This window comes from Aethalodelphis obliquidens, unplaced genomic scaffold (assembly GCF_003676395.1).
Source record: "Aethalodelphis obliquidens isolate GAN/ISIS:26980383/991018 unplaced genomic scaffold, ASM367639v1 scaffold86, whole genome shotgun sequence".
Taxonomy (NCBI): Eukaryota; Metazoa; Chordata; class Mammalia; order Artiodactyla; family Delphinidae; genus Aethalodelphis; species Aethalodelphis obliquidens.
This window is the reverse complement of record NW_020838030.1, coordinates 2,465,618-2,472,417: the sequence shown is the minus strand read 5'-3', so window position 1 is coordinate 2,472,417 and position 6,800 is coordinate 2,465,618.

The window sequence follows — 6,800 nt, the reverse complement described above, 5'->3', positions numbered from 1 at the left end:
AGGCCCTGAAATGCCTTGGAAAGAGACAGAGTTTCAGGCTTCCCAGTCCTGCTGAGGCCAGACTTCTAGCCATTCCCACCAAGCTGCTAGACGTGAGAGCACCATCTTGGGTGTTCCAGTTGAGTCCCCATTGGACTACCCCTATGTGACGTCAGGTGGAGCAGAACTGACCCCAGATGATCCCAGTCAACCCACAGAATCATGAGAGATAATAAAATGGTGGCTTTTTTAAGCCTCTAAATTGTGACGTAATTTGTTATGCAGCAATAACTAAAACCCAATCCAAAATTAAAGAACAAGCAAGGCCACTCAAGGTATCCATATAATCGGCTTCCTGAGGCAGAGACCCAAGTGGAGGGGACTTCCCAGCAGTCCAGAGGTTAAGACGCCGCACTTACAATGCAGGGGGTGCAGGTTTGATCCCTGGTTGGGGAACTAAGATCCCACATGCCTCATGGCGCGGCCAAAAAAAACCCAAAAACAGAGAGCAGAGTGGAGAAGGGTGGAGAGGGGATTTGGAAAAGAGAGAGAAGGTCAGAGTAAGATGAAAACAGGGCCAAGGACTACTCCCTGAGGAACCCAACAATTCATAGTTAAGCCTTTGCAGGAGCTCGAGCCTGCAGAGGGGACAGAGAGCGGGCAGCCAGAGAGGCAGAGAACGCTAGGTTTGTTCACTATCAGGGAAGCCAAGAGCAGAAGGTGATGGGAGGAGGGAATGGTCCACCGAATCTCACACCGCTCAGATGGCAAGTCAGAGGAGGATGAAGGATCCATTGAGATTGTGGCCTTCAGGAAAGCCATTTAAGTCCGCCTTGGGCTTAGTCCTGCACTCCCTCCCTTAGTAGGTAGCACTAAATGAGGGGGTCTGTGAAACCAGAACTGGCAAAGGAGCTGGGGCTGTTCCCAAAAAGTGAAAATCCAAATTGCCGGTAAACCCATGAAAAGGTGCTCAACCTCCTTAGTCATCAGGGAAATGTAAATTCAAACCACAATGAAATTCCATTTCACACCCACCAGACTGGCTATAAATAAAAAGCCTAACAATACCAGGATCTGGCAAGGATGTTGAGCAAATGGAACTCTCAGGCGTTGTTGGTAGGAATGTAAGTTGGTACAACCATCTTGGCGACAGTTTGATACTAACTAGTGTGGTTGAGGATGTGCACAGTGTGTTGGGCCAGGTTCCCTGGGACACAGAGTCTGAGGAGGAGGTTTGCACACAGGAGCTTTACTGGAGAGCGCTCTCAGGAACACCACCTGCAAGGGAGTGGGCTAGACCTTCAGAACTGTCCTGAGTTGATGGGGGGGGGGGGTCAGGCCCTTGTACCCCTGATTAGGCTACTCATTGGCTGGGGCTGCCCCCAAGCAGGGGTACTAAATGTAGACAAGGCATCCCCATTCATAAGACTCCGAACTCCCAATGCAGAGGGCCCAGGTTCTATCCCTGGTTGGGGAACTAGATCCCACATGCCGCAACTAAGAGCCCGCATGCTGCAGTGAAGATCCCATGTGCCGCAACTAAGACCCAGAGCAGCCAAAACAAACAAACAAATAAATAAATATTTTTTTAATTAAAAAAAAAACACGACGGTCCCATCCGTTAAAAGGCAAGACTCCTGATGGCTGGTGCCTCGGTCCCGCGGGAGATCAGGATGCACACCACAGCATTCACTACAGTTCCATACCATCTGGATCTCCTGCTTCATAAGTTAACACCATCTGAGAACATCTCCAGGATTCTGATCCATCTCTTTTTCTGGGGAAACTTACACTTAGTGGAATTAGCTACAGCTCTCACACTCCAGCTGGTATAGTCGTTATCTCCCTCCTTACTATCTATTCTAGACCCCCTAACCATCAGCTGGCTCCTCTGCTGCTCAAGGTGGTGTACCTGGCCAGACAGCCCAGACCTTCATCCCTGAGACGTCTGAGTGACCCTGGTCACCATGCGCATCTTAGTTATGGCTGCTGCATCTGTCTATTTACCATCAAAATCGGTCAAAAAAGAACCAAGAAACACTCAAGAGGGTCACCTGGAGTGTCAAATGTATTTGTCTCTGTCCTGGTGTGTAACAGCAGCCCTGTCTCCTGCTGATGTCACAGTCAATTCACCCGCCAGGAGGGTGACTCCTCTTCTTGCTTGCTGGTCTCTTGGCACAAGGAGCCTGAAGCAATCAGGTAGCCGCTATAGCTGAAAGTTTAGTGGGATTCTTGTGTATCCTGGTGGGAGCATCCCCCTGCTGGGAACCCAGACCTCAAGGCCTACAGAGCCTAGAGCTGTGAGGATGGGAAGCCCACATTCTCCCAGTGGCTCATTCGGAGTACGAGGAAAGGAGTAACTCTTACTTCTACCTGCTGATCCCCAGGTCTGCTTCTTCTATGTACTGTAGGCAGCACCCGATCACGGTTTTGATTTAAGGTGAATTGTGGAAGAGGATGCTCCATCCACACAGAGTATCTTTTCACAAGTTGGTGCCTCAGTTGCATCTCTTTTTTCTAGCTAAAGTGTTTCCTTTTTAGACCTATCAAACATTTTTTTTTTTTCCTGCGGTACGCAGCCCTCTCACTGTTGTGGCCTCTCCCATGGTGGAGCACAGGCTCCGGATGCGCAGGTTCAGCGGCCATGGCTCACGGGCCCAGCCGCTTCGCGGCACGTGGGATCTTCCTGGACTGGGGCACGAACCCATGTCCCCTGCATCGGCAGGCGGACTCTCAACCACTGCGCCACCAGGGAAGCCCTATCAAACATTTTTAATATAATTCTTTTTTTAAAATAAATTTATTTATTTATTTTTGGCTGCGTTGGGTCTTTGTTTCTGCGTGCGGGCTTTCTCTAGCTGCAGTGAGTGGGGGCCACTCTTCATTGTGGTGCGCGGCCTTCTCATTGTGGTGGCTTCTCTTGTTGGGGAGCACGGGCTCTAGGCCCGCGGGCTTCAGTAGTTGTGGCGCATGGGCTTAGTTGCTCCACGGTTTGTGGGATTTTCCCAGACCAGGGCTCGAACCTGTGTCCCCTACATTGGCAGGTGGATTCTTAACCACTGCGCCACCAGGGAAGCCCAACAATTCTTTAATATACAAACTTCACAACAGCATCCACAGAACAGGGTGGGGGAGTGGGGACGGGATTATGAAGGGGAAGGGCAGGTTTTCAGGTTCCTGACTGCTTCCCTCACCCCTATTGCCTGTGAGAACATGGTCTTCACAGAAGACAAGTCAGTTCAGCCAGAGGCCAGGGGCCACACAGCACACTCTAAGGCGGCCTGAGTGCAGCCGGCGCCTCCAAAATAACATCATCACCACCTCTCGGGAAAGCCAGATCCAGTTAGGAGACAAGAGGAGAGTGGTTGTTACTGAGAGCAACCTTATCATTCCTCAGCATTCCGCTGATCATGCCTTTGGGGCACAGAATAGAGTTTTCTAGAGACGGCTGGATTGGAAAGAGCTAAAATCCTCCTGGGAGAAGAAGAGAAATTGAATGTGAGCCTACCTCCTACCAAGGTGTCTTGCCTGTGACTCTAGAAAGCTAGCATCTTGGTCTGCTCAGATGTTTGCAAGGGGAAGGAATGACAGAGCCTTTGGCCCAACAGGGCTGGAAGTCTTGCCAGGTATTGACCAAGAAAGCCTCCAGGCAGGCCAGGGAGGTCTGTGGGAAGCAGCATTTGGCCAGTGGTCCTCAAGGGAGCCTGGTGGTACATTAGCTTTCAGGAAGAATTTATTGCATGTGTGGAAGAGAGAAAGGATTCAAGTCAGAGAGTATTAAGAACTAAAGTACCTCCTTCTTACATGTCTGTGGGGTAGAAATGAGATAATACTTCTGGGTTGGGGACAGACCCAAAACCTGTTATCTTTTGGGGGCCCAGTTTGACTGGCTTGGATGTACGTTTTAGCCCCAAATTCCTCATAAGTCCAAAGCCTCCCCCAAATCAGTAGTTCCTGGGCAATGTGGTGTGTGATAAGTCCAGTGGGTCCCATAGTCATACGTCTACTGCTGCACCTTCTTTGCTGTAAAGTGAGTCCCTCGGTCCAAATGGCAGTGGATCAAACACTCTGCCAATCTTTAGATTGGCCGAGAACGTGTAACCAGGAAAGGTAACCTCATACCCAAAATATGTGTCAGTCCCACCCAAGACAAATTGCTTCTTGGTAGAAGACGTCCAATGTAATCAACATGCTACCAAGTGGCTGGTGGGTTCCTTGAAGGGTGGTACCATGTTGGCAGCTCCATGTTAATCCTTGTTGCTGGAAAAGTGGACGTTCAGAAGTGGCAGTAGCCAGATCATTCTTAGTGAATGCAGAGCTTCTACCCCTGCCACGTAACCTCCATTCATGCGGCTATTGTGCCCAAACTGGGGTGACCAGTGACAGAAGCTGACTGCTGACCTAGCTGAATCACTCTTTCTGCTTGGTTGATTAGTACCTCTTCAATGATGAATGCTTTCCATGGACACCAACATGTGGTGCAAAGACCTTCACACTTTGTGTCCGTCCCTGTGGGTTCACACACATCCCTCTTTCCCAGGCCTCTTTGTCCCCAGTCTTCTAATATTTATCCTTCCTTCTTTCCCCATTGCCCAGGAGGTCTGTATTTATTCTTACCTCAGACCACTTCTCTTGTCCACGGAGTGGATGCCCACATACACTGCCCAAAGCCCTGCCCATTGGGAAGATTCCACCTTATTTATTGTCCTTCAGGGTCACTTCGGAATGAGGCTGCAGTGTGGCCACCCTCTATTTTCAGCTTCTACCCACATACCAAACACATCCATCTGTGGATCAAGCTCGGCCCTTTCCCTCCTTATCAGGTGGCCATGGGGGTCCCATGCAGCCACAGGTGTGAGATGAAGGGGATTATGTTCGCGCAGTGCTGGTGGGTGACATGGGGGTCTCGGCCATCTGCCTGGGCAGCTTACTTGTACCCTCTGCCCTACTTGTGCCCCATCCGAGACGTGCCATCTGACTTTGGATTGTTGTCACGCCCACCTGACCTCATGACATGGTAGGTCCGACAGATCCCAGCTTGTGAGGGGCTGTTTGGGCTGCAGGGTCACTTCATGTTCCATGGTCAGGTGCACCGTCTCTGCCAGGGCCCACCCCAGGAGGACTTTCTCAAATAGTGATAATTCTCTGCTGCAGAGTGAATGGCCTTTCTCCAGAACTCTAGGGATCTGGGTTGTGATATTCCCAGCAGGGCTTGTCATAAAAATGTGGCACCTTTTCCCTCTAATACTATAGGTTCTCCCAGGTTCTATGGCCCAAGAGGCAGAACTGCTTGCAGGACAGCCTGGCTCTTCTGCAGAGCTCTTTTCTGCCCGGGACCTGCTCAGAGATGGCAGCCTTCCACATCACTCAGAAAATAGGTTGGATCAAAATTTCCAAGTTATCAGGACTTCCCTGGTGGTGCAGTGGTTAAGAATCCACCTGCCGATGCAGGGGATGCGGGTTCGATCCCTGGTCTGGGAAGATCCCACATGCTGTGGAACTACTAGGCCTGTGTGCCACAACTACTGAACACACGCACCTAGAGCCTGTGGTCTGCAACAAGAGAAGCCACGGCAATGAGAAGCCCGCGCACTGCAACGAAGACCCAATGCAGACAAAAATAAATAAAATTAAAAAAATACAATTCCCAAGTATCAGGTATGCCGACCCCAGCCTGCAGAGGTCTACCAGCACGCTGTGCTTCCTTCTGGACGGTGGGAGGTACAAGATGCAATCAGATGTCCTTTACTTTGGAGAGGTTATCCCAGCATGCTCCAGACCACTGAACCCCCCAAACTATTGATGTGATGAGCCCCTGAAACTTAGAAGTGTTAACTAACCATCTTCTAGAGTGTTGAATTCTTGTATGGTTTACCTACTACCCTCTGGAACCATGTCTTGTTCTTCGAGTCCTCTTCACACTATTTCACCAACAGAATGGAACAATGTGCTGTTTTGCAGAATGTCCAGATGGTCCAGTCCCTTCTGACTGTATTAGGACAGAGGGCAGGAGAGTTAACATAGGCTGAGCTGGATAGTAAATGTGTACTGTTGTCTGCCCCACATAAAAGTGAGCAGTTTCTGGTCCTTTTTCCTGTTAGGGATGTAAAAGAATGTATAAGCCAGATCAATGGTTGGATACCATGAACTTGGAGCTATGTTAATGTTTAGCAAGGCTACCACATCCAACACAGCAACTGCAGTTGGGGCTACTATGTGCTTGGGTTTGCAGTAGTTCAGTGTCAGCCTCCAGGAACCACCTGGTTTTTGCCTGGGTCAGATTCGTGAATTAAAAGGGGGGACAGGGGCTTCCCTGGTGGCGCAGTGGTTGAGAGTCCGCCTGCCGATGCAGGGGACACGGGTTCGTGCCCCGGTCCGGGAAGGTCCCACGTGCTGCGGAGCGGCTAGGCCCGTGAGTCATGGCCGCTGAGCCTGCGCATCTGGAGCCTGTGCTCCGCAATGGGAGAGGCCACAACGGTGAGAGGCCCGTGTACCGCAAAAAAAAAAAAAAAAAAAAAAGGGGGGACAGATGGTGACCACTACCCCTGAATCCTTTGGCTCTTACATAGAGATCTCTGAAGAAAGTATTCTTAGACCCATTCGGCAGATGAGGAAACTGAAGCTTAAAGAGTTAAAAAAAAAATAGTTTACTTATTATAAAACTTCCTGCTTTGTCAAACCAAAGCATTTGCACTTAACCACTAAGCTACCCAATCAACAGCTGTAAACAGAGTTCATTTAGGAAAGTGAAAAACAAGATCTCACTGAATTGCTACATGTCCAAACGCATCCATCATGCTTTTTGTTAGTTTTCCTAACAA